Source organism: Homalodisca vitripennis, chromosome 3, assembly GCF_021130785.1.
Source record: "Homalodisca vitripennis isolate AUS2020 chromosome 3, UT_GWSS_2.1, whole genome shotgun sequence".
In the NCBI taxonomy this organism is placed as follows: Eukaryota; Metazoa; Arthropoda; class Insecta; order Hemiptera; family Cicadellidae; genus Homalodisca; species Homalodisca vitripennis.
Window position 1 is genome coordinate 171,877,159 of NC_060209.1, and position 17,070 is coordinate 171,894,228.

Here is a 17,070-nt window from a genome sequence, read left to right on the forward strand (position 1 = left end):
CATTAAAATTTTAGGGCATATAATGTGCCGTTTGATCACTTTGATCTGTGGCAATATAGAATATTTATTAGTATAGATCAGCAGACACCAGTATAAATCTGATATTTCATGAAAATAAAAAGGTTATGTAAATTTCTGCAACAAACAACCATATAAAAATACATAATATACATACATATATAATATACATAATATAGTATTTAGTTATATTTGATTTGTTACAGAAAAATCATTTGGTGAAGTATTAAAAACCACGTTCTAATGACACATGCTGTGATTTAAGCCGTTGTTTCATAACTGTTTTAATGTTTCAAAATACTATAGATAAATAAATCACCAACAGAAACGCCTTGCTGTAAATTTAGGTTAGCTTTACTTCCAAAACAGTCTATATGAGTCAGCTATATTAAAATCTAAAGCAGCTGGTGTACTAATTCTGAATATTGTAATTACTGTATATACATAGACAAACCAGAAACAAAGTGGCATACATGTGTACCACATGCAGTAAATGTAGTTTCAGAGCTATACCATACACCGTTATGAAATAAATTAAGGAATGGTTAGGTGAAGTCAGCGGCACATATTTGTGCTATAGATTTATTTCAATACACAGACCGGCTTATATATGTTCTGCCAGTCTATGGTGACAGAAATATGTGCCGGTTGGTCTGTATTTTAAAAAAAACTGTATTGTATTGTGGAAGTGAACATATTAATACACATCAAAACACTGGGGTTTTTTTTGGATATTTATAAAAAGCCTTTTTTGTAATTCATAGTTTAAATACTCCTAAAGTATATAATAAAAGTGAAATACTAAAACAGTTGTGGATACATATTTATCAAACCTTTAAAATAAGACATCTCCCATAAATCTACAACCTAATATAAGGGTGTAAAAATGTTTAACATTGTTCTTAAACTCAAGGTTATTTCTCTACAGCCAGGAGTCAGCTGCAATGGCAGCCATCTTGACTTCACCCCCATAAAACTTTAGTCTTTATAAATTTCATGTACTTTTATGCTCTTATTATTAGCCTTAGAATTATGGGATGTATCGCATTTTAAAGATATAATTAATATGAATCCTTATGCTTTTGAAGTATTTTTGGGATATTAGAACAAATCTCAAACTTTTAAATAATTAATCAAATGTATAAGCTTTACAAGAAAAGCTGAAACGCTTGGATGCGTATTAATTAGATTTTTAACAAGATACATTTCCCACAATACTGTGTTAAAAATAAGAATGTAAAAGTACATAAAATTTAACATCGGTTTTATGGGAAAACGTTCAAGAACAGTGTACTAAAACCACTTTTAACCCTAAATTAGTAAGGCTCCAAAGTTACTGAAAAGACTTTGCCTGGGGGACTATTATAAGAAGTAGTCTTCTTAACTTAGTGATGAATGTTGATCATAATTTTAATTTTTTCAAATCAATTGAAAAATTATTTGAACTTTCCACTGTTGATCTGGATGCCCTCCAGTATTCCATAAGAATTCCTACAACAGAACTAAAACATCCTAAAAATAGTCGCTATGGCTCAGCTGGCAGAAGTAGGTAGACTTTTTTACGGCAGATATATTAATAATCTGTATCTTATGGGATTTACAAATAATCAATATCTTGAACAAATATACACGTATACCATTCGAGACACAAAATAATTGCTTATTACAAAAAGTTTAGAAAATGTTATAAGCATTCCAGAATACTTTTTATTTTGACAGAATTTATGCTGATGAAACTTCATCGGCTTGCCAGCATATATGCTGAATAATCTGGACAGCAACAAGCATGTGTGCAGTGACGGATCCAAGGGAAGGATCAATGGCCCCTCTAAGATTTTGGGAAAAAGACTTTCTTATTGAAAAAAAAAACTTAATCATTCTAATATTGTAACCATAACAAATAAAACTAACTTAACTGTATGAACTACCCTTTAAGTATGAGTAAATTCATTAAGGTTTTCCTTTTTTTAAGAATTGTTAACTTTTAGATTAGAAAATGTACTTCCAGAACAAACACAGCAATATTTTTAAGAAGAATTTGCTCCTTAAACTAAATAAAAGATTCAATCGTTGAGGATGTTAATGTTTTTACAATACGATCTGCTTTATATGGTTACTTTATACTTGATCCAAGATTCAAAGGTTAACATTAAACTAACTAATGCTCCGATTTCAAACATTCTTATTATAGTAGATTCTGTCTACAATTTTGATAGGCAAGCATTTTTATTTTCAGTGGAAAAGTATTTTAAATCTCTTTATATGTAGTAAATCGTTTTATATGGTCGTTCAGTTACAGGAAGAATAGCTCTTCCAACGTTTATACTTTGAAGATTTTCAATACCTTAGTCATTGGCTACATTAAGTCTTTCAGTATTTGGATTACAAATCGGAGCATTAGTCAAAAAAAAGATTTTTGACTAATGCTCCGATTTCAAACATTCTTATTATAGTAGATTCTGTCTACAATTTTGATAGGCAAGCATTTTTATTTTCAGTGGAAAAGTATTTTAAATCTCTTTATATGTAGTAAATCGTTTTATATGGTCGTTCAGTTACAGGAAGAATAGCTCTTCCAACGTTTATACTTTGAAGATTTTCAATACCTTAGTCATTGGCTACATTAAGTCTTTCAGTATTTGGATTACAAATCGGTTCCATGTTTTAAGTTATATTTCAAAACTAAATATCATATGTATTTTATGTTTTAACTTAATGTATATATTTGGCAGTTTGAGCTAATGATTACCGAAGACATGATTACACCTTCTGAAATTATAATTTCTTAACCTGATAGGTACTCTGCCCTGCTAAGGTAGAAGCCAGTAAGTGCAAAAGCTGAGAAAATTAAGTTTAAAGTGTAAGACTTTTCTTTTTCAGATTTCTAAATTTTAAATACTTTTCTGGTGTATGTTAAAAGTAATTATGTAAAAAAAAACAATGTATAAGAGTTTACTGTAAAAAGCATTCTACTCTTTTACTTAGCATTAGTAATTTGTAGTAGTGAATCGAAACATGTATATGCTGTTTTTTTCTTAGCGCAGATTGGGAAATTTACTTTTGATCTATTAATTTGTTAAACTACAAACCAATATGGTTGTTTCAAAATTCAATTACACTATTTGAAATTACGTGTATTGTTACTGAAATAAAAAATAAAGTACTGGTTGTTAAATAATACAAAAGAGAATTATATTATTCTTTTGTTCATTAAAACGAAAGCATACTGATAAAATAGACTTTTTTTAGTTATTCGACGGTATATTTCTCCAAATTGTTAGTGTGCTTTCTGGCATAATGCCTGCAAGTTCGTTGATGAGTTTGCTCTTTCTCTCAACTTCAAACCTATTTTTGCTCAGAAAGCTTCATGAAAATGTTTCTCAGAAAATCCAAACTTTTATAAGATTTATTGTTGTTTTGTACTTTAAAACAAATACTCCTCTTTCAGCTTTTGTACTGGGAATCTCTTCAAGCTTTACTCTTCTAGGCTTCTTCAATTTTTGCTGCAAACTCTGGTTTTTCCACAATAGAAATCGTCCTTTCATATTTTACCTTTACAGGCAACCTAGCAATTATTTGAGAAGTCCTTGAAGTTATATGTTGCTTGCTTGTTTGTTGCCTCAAAGCTAATTCGATCTGTTGGTGTTCTGAGTTTATAGTAACAACACTATGGCCAGGTACAAAATACCACAAGTTAATTACTTGGCTGCTAATTTCAGAACAATTAATGAAAAGTTTAAAAATGAATAGAGGCACGGATTTTTGTTTTGTACACTACAACTGTCCAACCAAATGTTTATAACTTGCTTGTCTTGATTTTTTAAGAAAACAATAGAATGTCCTGATAATTTCCTCTTTATTTCTGCCTCATATGGCTTCAAACAATCATAGTAATACATTTATCTTTTTTATTAAAACCCAGAGAAGTGAAAAAATGTTTTGCATATTTCAATCGTCATATCATCTTTAGTCTTCATAGTATACTTTTTATTGCTCATCTTTTTAGATTCATCAGTTGTACTTATTTTTTTGTCTAGCTTTTTACAACTATTTAAAATTAATAGTTGCATCTCTTTTGATTGTAGGTCCCAATAAATTGTATTTATTTCTAATGTTCGTTCCTCATTTGTATATATCGTAAGAAAAAACAAGTTGCCAACAATTTATTTTAGGTATTGCAATTAGACTTACAAGCTGAAGTTGTCTTTGATTTTGAAAATTTATCAAATTAAATTGCTTACAATGTGTCTGGACTCTTTACACATGACTGTGCTATTTCGACTACTAAGTGTGTGAGTATGTAGTCAAATGTTGTTTGATATTTGTATGTTGTTGATTTTACTTAGTCTTTTTAAGTTTTTCACAAAATAGGTGATCGCTTACTCAATCATATATAGCAATGGGAATGTTCAAAATTCTGTTATCCTTTCAAATTCCTACTGGACACTCCCCGATAGGCCAGGAATTTCAAGAGGAAGAAAGTTTCAAAACTCTGGGATATCAATAAGCGAGAATTACTGGAATTTGGAAACTCCCATACGTGGCAAAGGCCGAAATCATTTAGAGTTCAGGCCAATCTTAAAACTGGCATCTCCTAGAAGTTGGAGATTTAAGAAAAAAGGATGTTCTACAGGTTTCAAGCTTTTAGTAGTCAGAACTATCAATATCCGTTAAAGCTGTGATTAATGGCTAGCCCATGCAAACTTGCCACCTAGAGGTAAGTAAGTGGTTGTTGGTAAATAATCATAAGCACTTAAAACGTATTTCTGGTTTGTATTGGTATTCAGGATTTGACGAACTGAAAAGTAACGTGCAAGTTAAGGTGAAAGTTACAAATTCGAATTATGTTAATTATATTTGGTACCGAGGCTAATTTTAGACACAGAGCAACATTGCAAAGAGAAACAGACAGTCGTAACAAATTGTGCATGGGCTGTTACAGATGTGTATGTATATTATTTCAATTTTTAGCTATCGTATGTTTTCATTAAAATTATGTTAAACGCCCTTAAAAGTATTAGGAGGCTTGGGCATTCGTAAGCCTAAAAAACGAGGGATTCAGTGTTCTAATATAGTACTAGGTATAACGTGGAATAGTTGGACCAGCCTTGACCAACTGAACGGCGCATAAATATCTTTCTTGTTCTGCAGTAACTCCAATTGTACCAACAGTAAATAGCGACCGGCAGCAGGTAGTATTACTGCTTTGAATGAAATAATAGGAACTACATCAGGAATAAATGCCCCTGGTAAATCTACTGTTTTATGGGAACCATTATTACCGGTCTACAAGCTCTCCCCAGCCACATATTAATTATTGCGTACCGATGCTGTAATACTGACTGCGCAATGTCAGCTATAATCGACGTGTTTAAAAGATTAGATATGATGATTAGATCTGAATTATAATCTGGGGACAGTTCCTCTCTCATAAGATAAGTTGCACCTTGCGGAATGTAGGTCAGTTAGATAACTCCGGCAGCCGAGTAGGGTGCGGTAGATAACCGCCCTATTTGCATTAATAATAACACGTTATTTTAATCAAGATTAACTGGAAACGTAACTGAAGAATGTACGTGAATGGGGTTTCTTCCTGTACAGCTAGAAATTCCTCATTTGCATTTTCCTGATGTTAACTTTGACCTGAGTTCCACCTTTATTCCTAAATGGTCTACAAGAATACATCAAAATTATCTGTTACCGATATAATTAAATTGTTCGTCAAAATCGCTTCTCACCATTTGGCGTAACCGTCTTAAATCTGCATCCTTCAGCTCAGGAGTCTTTAGGTGTGGTTGTTTTGGTTTTTCATCTCAAGCTTCAACGTAATCTGTGAAGGAATCATAATTTTCCGGAAATTTGCCATCGTTCAGCGACACAAAACAATCAATAACACCACGTTTGAAGATTTGCAACCTGATCTCTTCCTCAGATGAATACTTCCGATAATACTTCCTGATGTGTAGGCATTCGGCTGAAGAAGAGATCAGATTGCAGATCTCGGAACGTAGTGTTACAAATGGTTTTGTATCACTGAACGATGGCAAATGTCCGGAGAAAATCCTGTTTCCTTAAGAATCCTTCTATCGTTAAAAAACTTCAAACACAGAAATGATCTGGTCCAGAAGACGATTGCTTTGCGCGAAATGTGATTTTGGGTTTTATTTTACTCAATTTGTATATTTTTTGTTGAGAAATAAAGAAGTTTTAGTTGACTTAAACAATTTCTTATTCTATTCATATACCGCGACTTTCAAAAGAAGTATTTCAAAACTCATAACACGCGAACCGGTTTGAAAAAGTTAACAAAGACTTTAATTCATATATAGGGAATGTAGTCTGGATATTTTAATGTATTTTAAAATAAAGGATAGACTAAAAAGTCAGACCAAACAATTTGAATCTCGAGATCTAGTATTTTTTTAATCTAAAATGTAATAAGTCTTGTAGTACATCAATTTATACAAATTGGGACGCGTAAACGTAAAATCATGTGGAAATTTTAATAATTGGTACTTTTAATTGTGTTATCGATTATTTAGTAAAAAGATCAGATTTTGTTTACCTCATCAAGTTTACTCCATAACTTAAATTTTTTGATGGGAGACAATTTCATTCCGAATATGGCTGTAATGAAACGTGCCAAGAACGTATAAGAACATTTCGCTATTCAAGTAAATGTTTATGGCTCTCTGAAGGTGCAGTATATAGACCTTGAAGTATAGTAATAAAGTTAATGTTTTCTTTAGAGTAATAGTTATTGGATTGATAGCAAAATGTCTGAATTTACCTTGCCGCGATTGAGAAAAAGTGGGTTTATGTATTACCGTAACATAAATTCAAAGGACAGATATGAGTTGCATCCTTGGCGAGGTTCAGCTAGCACCAGTACTTCTACTATCACTTCAGCGTGCCATACTCTGCAAGTTTATCTCTGGATGTGATTATCTGACTGAAGGATTGTACCAGGGCACCGGCCATCATAACCACACATCAAGGTTCCAGGTGAAAGTTTCAGTGATCTAACCAGCGCTGATAAGCAGCTGGCAACGATAACAGGTGCCTGACTGATAAGGTCAGGAATATTACTTAGGATACCTCCTTGGCCCCTCATGTGCTTTCACGCCTCTTCGCCTCCTCTCTTGGTTGAAGGTCTTGGAATTATGTATACAAACATAATTTCGAAATGCTGTATGTGTTACTGTTTTGTACATGCAGTGGTCTGCTTTTAGGCCAGTCACTAGGAGGCGAAAGAAATTCCAGGAAAGCTGAATGACCCTACTTATTTCCCTTATACTAATCACTTTTTCTCAGATTGTAGCTATGATAGCCGAACACTAAACTTTCATTTTTTTACCAAAAATAACTCACTTTTTGTTCTGTAATTCTTTAAATAATGAAATTAGAGACAAATGTTTGTAAACAGTTGTGGTATGCAATTCTCTCCATAGCATAATATATGAGCGTTTATCCTAGTTTCCTTATACGTCGGTAACATGTTTAATGGTCGTCATAAAAAACACACTACATTTAATTTGCTTAACAGACAGCATTGGCTAATAAAAATCCAATCAAGTTAGCAAATAAAAGTAGCCTAAATAAATAAATTTAAATATATATATATATATATATATATATATATATACAGGGTGATTCGGTTAGTGTTACCGGCACTTTCTGAGCTGATTGTACTATAAAAAAATAAAGAAAAAAGTTCATATAAACATGGGTCCGGAAATGCTTCCTTACTGGGTTATGGGCCAATTGAAGATTTCACCAAAAAATTGTATGCAGGAGGTCAAATGATGATTTGCCGCGTGTTTATGAAGAGATATTTATAGGCGAATGCAACTTTTCTAACGGATTTTTAGATTGAGAAAATTGAATAAAAGTTCATCTCATAGCTGTATCTCATTTAGTTTTTTTGTTATACTACAAAAAAACAGAAATAAAATAATTTGAAAACACTTTTTTAAGGTTTAACGGACAATTATTTTGTTAAATAGGCATTGAAGGCCCACATTTTTACAAAGAAACTTGCAGAAAATTTAATTCTGAATAAAATTATGTGCCACACGGCTATTAACAGCGAAGTATTAGTTTCTGGAATTTAATTTTACAACAAACATTCTACCAAGCAAGAAATTCTAAAGCAAAGGAAAACCGCATTTTAATGACATAGAGGTAGCCTACACATAAGATTTTATTAGGATGCAATTTAAATTAAGTTTTAAATAAATTATTGTTTTTCATCTAAAGCTTATTAATACTACGTACCACTTTCATAACAGGTGTTTTCAAAAATCAGTCCTTGTACTTCAATACACTTAGCAGCTCGCTTTCTGATTGATCGAGTTATCCTCCGCAACGCTGCACGATTGTTTTTGATTTGTGCGGCGGCATCTTCAATTCGATTTATTAACTCTTCACGTGTATTTACTTTTTCCTGGTACACCAGGTTCTTCATCCAACCCCATATATACAGAAATCTAATGGGAGTTAGATCTGGTGATCTTGGTGGCCAAGTGTGTGGTCCACCGCGACCAATCCATCGCCCGGGAAAACTGCTCGTTTAAGTGCATTGTTACATTATGGGAAAAGTGGGCAGGGGCACCATCATGTTGATAAATAATATTGCACCTTGCTGCTAATGGAACATCTTCTAATAATAGTGGTAATTGTTCTGTAAGGAATTCTAGGTACATGCGGGAATTTAGATGTCCTCGGAGAATGAATGGTCCTATTAATCGATCATGAATGAGTCCACACCATACATTTACACTAAATCTGTGTTGAAAGTTGCGCACGATTGTACTATGTGGATTTCCCTCTGCCAAGTGTGTTCATTGTGAAGGTTGTTGACGCCATCTCGGGGTAAATTGAGCTTCATCAGTGAATAAAAATGGTTCTATGATGTTGACGGTTTCTAATTAACCAGTTGCAAAATTCCAATCGAAGAGGAGGATCTGTTGGTTGAATACTTTGAAACTTGTTGTTTATGGTAAGGGAACATGCTATTTTTGCGCAAAGTTCTCCATACTTCAGACTGAGACACTGCGAATCGCCTAGAAAGACGCCGTGTACTGACACCAGGACTGCGTTCAGTAGCCATGATTATAGCCTCTTCCATATCTACATTATTCTGGGCAGGGCGATCCCGATATTATTAATACTAGGAAGTTTACCTGTTACTCTTAGGGTACGAAATGATCCACTGATCGTTTTTGGGTTTGGAACTCTGCGATTAGGAAATCGTCTTCGGTATTCTGCAGTAGCAGCGGTTGCATTTCCGTCACAAACGCCTAAGACAAATAACCATGTCGGCATATTCTTCCGTTGTAAAATAACAAAAGGCATTGCAATTGTGATAGTAAGTTACTTTAAAATACACTTCACTAACAAACTAGTAGTAAATTAATTGTATTAAATTGCACTCATTAAACTAGTACAGAATTGGTAACAAATAATTTGGATTCCTCAATAAATTGCAGTGTATTGTTGAACAGCTGATTTGTGATACCAACTTATAAAAAACATAATTTACCTTCTGTAAAGCTAACGTGACAAAGATATGTAGGTACATGATGTAACCATTTGGATAGTCCTAAAAAAGTAAATAGTATTATTGTTTTTTAGTTGAGCATTAATCTATTAAAATCGTATTTACAATTGTATGCTAATCAATTATTTGTGTACCTTATATCATTACATTACGGTGTTTATTTACTAAATACGTATTTCTTGCTTGGTAGAATGTTTGTTGTATAATTAAATTCCAGAAACTAATACTTCGCTGTTTAATAGCCGTTGTGGCACATAATTTTATTCAGTAATTAAATTTTCTGCAAGTTTCTTTGTAAAAATGTGGGTCTTCAATGCCTATTTAACAAAATAATTGTCCGTTTTAAACCTTAAAAAAGTGTTTTCAAAATGATTTTATTTCTGTTTTTTTGTAGTATAACAAAAAAACTAAAATGAGATACAGCTATGAGATGAACTTTATTCAATTTCTCATCTAAAAAATCCGTTAGAAAAAGTTGCATTCGCCTATAAATATCTCTTCATAAACACGCGGCAAATCATCATTTGACCTCCTGCTCACAATTTTTGGTGAAATCTTCAATTGGCCATAACCCAGTAAGGAAGCATTTCCGGACCCATGTTTATATGAACTTTTTTCTTTATTTTTTTACAGTACAATCAGCTCAGAAAGTGCCGGTAACACTAACCGAATCACCCTGTATATATATACAATCCTGTCGTACTTTAGCTTGTGGGTGTGACGTGTGTCCTCTTGACGTGCAGTGACAACACCTTGGTTCATTTTCTCCCGTCTGGACTTCGAGCTGTTCTCGGGTATGACTCCAATTTTAGTAGCGTCCATTACCAGACGTTGTGCTGTGTGAAGTACATGTTTTTGTATTCATTATTTTACACCTTGGGAAGAGGGAAGATTTTAACCCTCGGACCGTAGTGTTATACTTTTTGTAACACATAACGTTGGAAAATGTAAAAACTCCTATTATCATTTCAAACAAATGTTTGATTTTTTCATACTCTTTTATAATCACCAAAAACCAAACTGAGTAGATTTAAAACTGTTAGTTACTTGGTTCCATGGTAATGAACGAGGCCACCTATACAAGTCGAATCACATGCAACGTTCTGTTGTCATAAAGTACGAGTATACTCACAAATTCATTTCAGCAATCCATACAATGTTTAGAGGAAAAAAATGTTTAGAGGTTGGATTGCTTGCAAGATTTCTTTATGTTTTCTCAAACCAAGCCAGTGTTCCTCAAGCATACTTAGCAAATGTCCCTCTAGCTAACTTAACGAGTGTTCCTCTAGCTAACTTAACGAGTGTTACTTTAGTTAACTTAACTAGTGTTCCTCTAGCTAACTTAACGAGTGTTCCTCTAGCTAATTTAACAAGTATTCCTTTAGCTAACACTCTAATGTTCATAAAATCCAAAAGAATGATGATGTAAAATTTATAACAAAATATTTTCCTGGTTTATATAAAACAAACAATATTCTAAGAACGGCACACAAAATTCTTGAATCTTCACCAATCACTAAAAACTTATTTTCAAAACCACCCAGGCTAGTGTTTCGTAGAAATACTAACCTGAAAAATCCTCTGGTACGGCCCAAATTGCCACCTACTAACATTCAAAATTCAGAAAAGAAGAAAAGTTTTAAGTGTCAACCCTGTAAAGACAAACGATGTAACACTTGTAAAATTATAAAATCGTCCAATTCTTTTACCAGTAGTAATACCAAGAAAACTTACCCTATTAGAGGAGAAATTAATTGCAAAAGTAAAAATGTAATTTATCAATTAACATGTAAAAATTGTGCAATGGATTATGTTGGATTGACAACAAATCCATTGCACATAAGAATGAATAATCATCGTTGTTCGTCTAAAAAACAGGATGAAAAATTGGTTTCACAACACGCATTAGGCCACCAACAAAATTTTGAACAATGTTATTCACTGAAAGGTATTTGCAAAGTACCCGAAGATGGAAACAAAATTTACTTAGAAAATTTAGAACAGGCACATCAGTTAATATTAAAATCAAAAGTACCCTTTGGTCCGAAGAAAAGATGAAATGATAAATTGTTTTTATTATGTATTATTTTTTCTAAATTCTTTCTCTGTTCATGGTATTTCTCTTTGGTGTTAATCACATGTTCAAAAATTCCTGTTTATTTATTTATGTACATTTTTATTTATTTACTTTTGTAAATTTTGTTTGCTGTGTTGTTATTTTTATTATGCCTATTTGAAAACGGCAAAGCCGAAATATTAAAGGAAATTTATATCAAGAAGTCTAATAATTGTTGTAATAGAGCAATTCTGCGTTTATACACCCGAAGTGAATATATGTTATAATAACAATAAATAAATAGATAATGAACTTTTAACCCAGTATCGCCTCCTGTCCTGAGCTCGAGACGCTGTCGTTGCCCCTCTTGAAAGTCCGGATGTCTTCCATCCACTGGAGTTGGTAGTAATTGTCGAGCGGTTGAACGGACAGTCCCAAGTAGGGACTCGAACACACTTGTAGGGATATTTAGTGGACACTTGACGCAGTTGGCACGCCTAGTCGTGCAGCTAAATGTTGAGCTAATATCACAAAAACGACCGGATCTCCAGAGTTGCTGCCATCAGATCAGCGATTTGATATCCTGAAGTGATGGGCAACGACGCCAGTAACTTGATCACTTAAAGGCATCTGCGCATCTGTTAATTATTAAGTAAACAGTACTTTGGGATCGTTTCGTTGACATGGTACTGTTCGTAAGCTTGAATAATATTACCTAAACAATAACATTGAAATCGATTAATTCAGAGACGTGTCAAACATTTCCCCGTTGTAAGTATAGCACAAGAACACAAAAATAAAAATTTGCTTAATGCTTAACTCAGGTAGTTTATTAAGTTGGCGCAATATTGGTTGAAATATATTTTGTATTTTTGAGGACATTTTTATCTTAGCCTTTAAAATACCATGGCTAAACAAAAATAGAAAACATATTTTTGATTATTCTACGAGGAGAAGAAGGAATTTGAAACGGAATTTTGGAACAGCTTATAATCAGGCCCGAGGAAAAATTGTTGAAGAAATAATATAAGTCTTTTACTGAAGCGAGTGGCATGTTTTTGGTTGTACACAATTTAATTTGCTTAAAAATAATTACATTAAATTTTGAAATATAATTTTATTAGTAAAAGATTATTGAAATATATCTACTTCCCCCCATACACATACTGTAAAAACGCCTCATTTTTATATTCATCTGTTTTAATTTGGGCTTGATTTCAAAATAATCTAAATTTCTTACTTTAAATGACTGTATCTCTTCGTGGAGTAATAAAAAAAATATTCATTTTCTGTTTTCAGAGAAGTTGTTATAAAAGTTGTGAATTTAAGATTAAAAAAATATATTTACTACCAGCAATTTATTGCACGACCATTAACAACATAGATTTGTAAGCGCCTTGATATCACCGTAAATTAATTCTTGGAACGGAGACAAATGTACGTAATACAGCTGATATTACAGCTAGAATACCGTAACTGCGCTGCTTGCTGCATCTATTCGCTGAGGCGCATTTCTACGCTGCAGTCTTATGGCCTTCTCAGACACCTCCCATGGTCAAGATACGGTTACGTACACTGCTATTAATTTTATTCCTAAATTATTCAGACACGTAATTTTCATACGACCTGGAACACGTGTTAAGCCAAATTGATCCCTTCACTTTGATTTCCATGTGGAACCAAATGACGTTGATGCGTCATGTGCGCCTTGCAGGGAACTAGGTTAGTTGTTTATGGTGCATGTTCTTGTTGCAAGGCTGTTGGATTTTACATTAAACCTGAAAATGCCTGTTGCAGACAAGTCTCGGCACAGTTACGATAGACTTGCAGGGAGGCCAATTAACTATAGAATTATTTTTACTGCCTTGGCATGTCTTATCTTTCATACTCTTTCCATAATATAGACAATTTAACAAGAAACCTGGCTAGTCATAGCTTCACCGTTCTCACTTTTGTCAGTGAAGATAAAACATAATGCTGGAGCGTGTTAGAATTGTCTTGCCTGTTTTAAAAGAAAACTGTGGAATTATATTAAAGCCTCGTGTTTGTGAATTGGTTTATAAATCGTATTCCACGATTCTATCTTCTATTTAGTGGTAAGATTTTGAAGTACAGTATTTTCTTTATAGCGTTAGACTCATGGGGTTGTAAACATAACTATGTTACTGTTTCTCATACATTTATAATAGTTTCAATTCTCAATATCCAACATTATATGTAAGACTAAAAATAAACGTGCAATTATTTACCATGTAGGTTTAAAAAAAATAAAGATGTAAATGATATAAAATGTAATATTATGTCGGGTATCAACCATAATATATACTTTGATGAAAAAAAACTATGGTTGCCTGTAAAGTCGGTTTTACGGGCGAAGATTTTAAGTGACAACGTCTTTTTCTCGGTAGAATATTTATTGATATGAATATTATTAAATTGCACAATAGGAACAAGGAATTGAATGAAAATAAGAATTGCACAAATTTTAACTATAGAAATATATTTTGTTTACTAAAACATTGTACATAATTTGAAATTAATTAAAATTTGTTATTGTAAATGGTAAAGTTGAATAAAACATTTACTAAAATTGGAATTTGAAATTCTTGCTAAACACAGTTAAATTCTAACTCCGCGCGTGGTGATTGGTCGGTTTAGTTCGTTTGTTTGGTCGCACTGTTATGACAGGTTAGAGGTTATAATTTGTTATTTTAAATGTTTGACTAGCAATACGCGCTGTTTCTTCTCAATCGACTGAATTACGATTGATTGCAGAGTGATTTAAACTAATAATTTACTTAACACTATCAACATTTGTCAATAGTATGACATAACCTATAAACTCAGTTTCTCAACTTTTGTGTCAATCTAACAATTAATCAATCAATCATAGTTTACGATAATGAAATATCAGTGTACAATTATTTACCTTTATTGTTGTAGTTGTTGTAAATGACGAATCTAAGCACTCCACATTTTCACGAATAAACATAGTTATCTGCTTTATCCCGTGCGGCGGACCCACAGTTATCTGCTTTATCCCGTGCGGATCCCGTGCGGCGGACCCACTGGACGGGCATCGTAACGTTACCGGGCGTTACACTTTTTCATGAGTGACTCCGAGCCGCAACCTAATTTAAGACGTTGTCACGTCAAAAATTTAATTGTAATTTGGGTTTCTAGTTTGCCCATTTACCAGAACAAAAATTCCATTGAATGTATGCAAAATAAGTTTTATAGAGATGGAAATTTGGCCATTCATGATCGATATAAAACTCATCCTTCTGGCGTTTCTTGATTTAAACCCTTCTACTTAGATATATGCTTGCAGCGTGCTTTTTAACTTATACATTTTCCGCATTATCTAAAGGAACACGATTCTGCCTAAAGTCAACGAAAATTTCGGATGTGTGTATCAATGGTAGTCTTAGTAACCTAAATGTTGATAACACATTGGGATGTATTAATTTTAATATATAAGACCTGAGAAACATATACCAATCCCTTACAGTGCTCACATTTAATGATCTTCTGAGTACGAGAATACCCTTCGTGGGCAGCGACATTGTCACCCTTTTACTAAAAATGTAGCTCACAATCCCTGTAAAGTTATAAAACCTGAATGTAAGTGCCCCTAACTGATCTTTTTAGCATTGTGTCATGAGATGTGGCGGTGAAATAATAATCGGCACTGTAAACTTCACAGATTATCTTCCCTATAGTTTGTATATGAAAATATCGTTGATGCTAACCGCTAAAAATGGAAAGGCATGACAATTTATGGCTGGATGGAAGAATTATATTGTCTGTATGTTTTTTGCATGCAGGATATATTGAGACCACATTCATCTACAAACTTTAATTTTTGTTTGAACTTTATTTATGGATAAAAGTAAAGAGTTCAATTATGGTATACGTCCCTTCATGGAATTGGGCTGAGCGTTAGCGAAGCCTAACTATCCACTGGATATGATTGAGCTTTAGGTTTGAAATTTTGCACATTTTACTACCACTCTGGGGGCAGGCATATTTTCTCTTCTCTTTGTTTGTCTGTCTGTCTTCAGCAAGATATCTTAAGAAAGATTGATCTGTTATAGATTTGAAACGTTGTATCAAACTTTATTTCAATTACCTATACAATTGAGTTCTAGAGTAAGATGTTGTTGCATAACCAATTATCCAAGTGATTTGATTGAATTTCAACGATATCTATCATTGATGGAGCAGACAAACTGTGGTGATTGCCCACCACATTTACCAGACCGCCGAATCAACGATTAGAACCGGTCTTACTGATAAGCCGCGTGCGGATGGAGGACCGGTGGTCTGATAACGAGGAGTCGAGATTGAGTCAGGGAGCAGTGAGGACGTCTGATCGGCGAGTGGCGGTGACGGAAATATTACCTGTCGCAAGTCTTAATTATTGTTTGTTTTTTGTATTATGTGTTACACTATGGATTGATTTAATAATCAAGGGGGGGGTTAGGTGCCGGAAAATTATAGGGGGGTAATTGTAAATTCTAAATTGTTAGCATGTCGGGGCGGGCTTTGTCGTGATGGGAGGTCGGCGTGGTGTTGGTGTCGGTAAGTGTAGATTATCTTTGGCGGTTATTGAATTGTTTTACGATTTACTTCTAGTGTTTGGTCCTTAAATTACAACTTAAAATTCTTATCAAAGCTGGCAGGAGAATATTGTGTAATTAGGATTATGGCCGCTCCACGGTCTTCATCGTGCAGGCGGGTACAAGCCTAGTCCTGCGCGGTGACACGTTGCTTCCAAAAAATCCATCCCAATCGTCACAAAACTGCTCTGCCTAAGAAATGAGCTATAGGTTCGAAATTTTGCACATTTTGCTATCACTCAGCGTGCAGGCATATTTTCTCTTCTCTTTGTTTGTCTGCCTGTCTTCAGCAAGATATCTTAAGAACGAATTGAGCTATTATAGATTTGAAATATCATTTCAAACTTCATTTCTAATTAGACAACTAAGAGTTCTAGAGTTCGATGTTGGTGCATAACAAATTATCCAAGTGATTTGTCTGAGTATCAACAATATCTAATATCTATTCATGGGGCAGGAAAATTGCTCTCTGCCCGTTTGTCTGTCTGTCCGCAGGATATCTCGAGAACAAAATGAAATAGATAGATACAAAAAATATTGATAATTTTGATAATTATCAAAAACTACTTACCTTAACACTAACTAACTTTAATACTTTACTTTAACTTTATTTATTTTTTTTTTTTTAATAATTTTTATAGATTGAACTTTTGCATAAAACTTCAGCGAGGCCATTTAATGCAAAGCGTACTCCTTGTAATAAAGGCGTTATATGGTATTAGGCTATGTCATCTGTTACTGATCAAGAGTTTTATAACCCTGATGTTTTTTTTCATTAACCAACACAAAAAAAGAAAAATAAAGTCACTAGC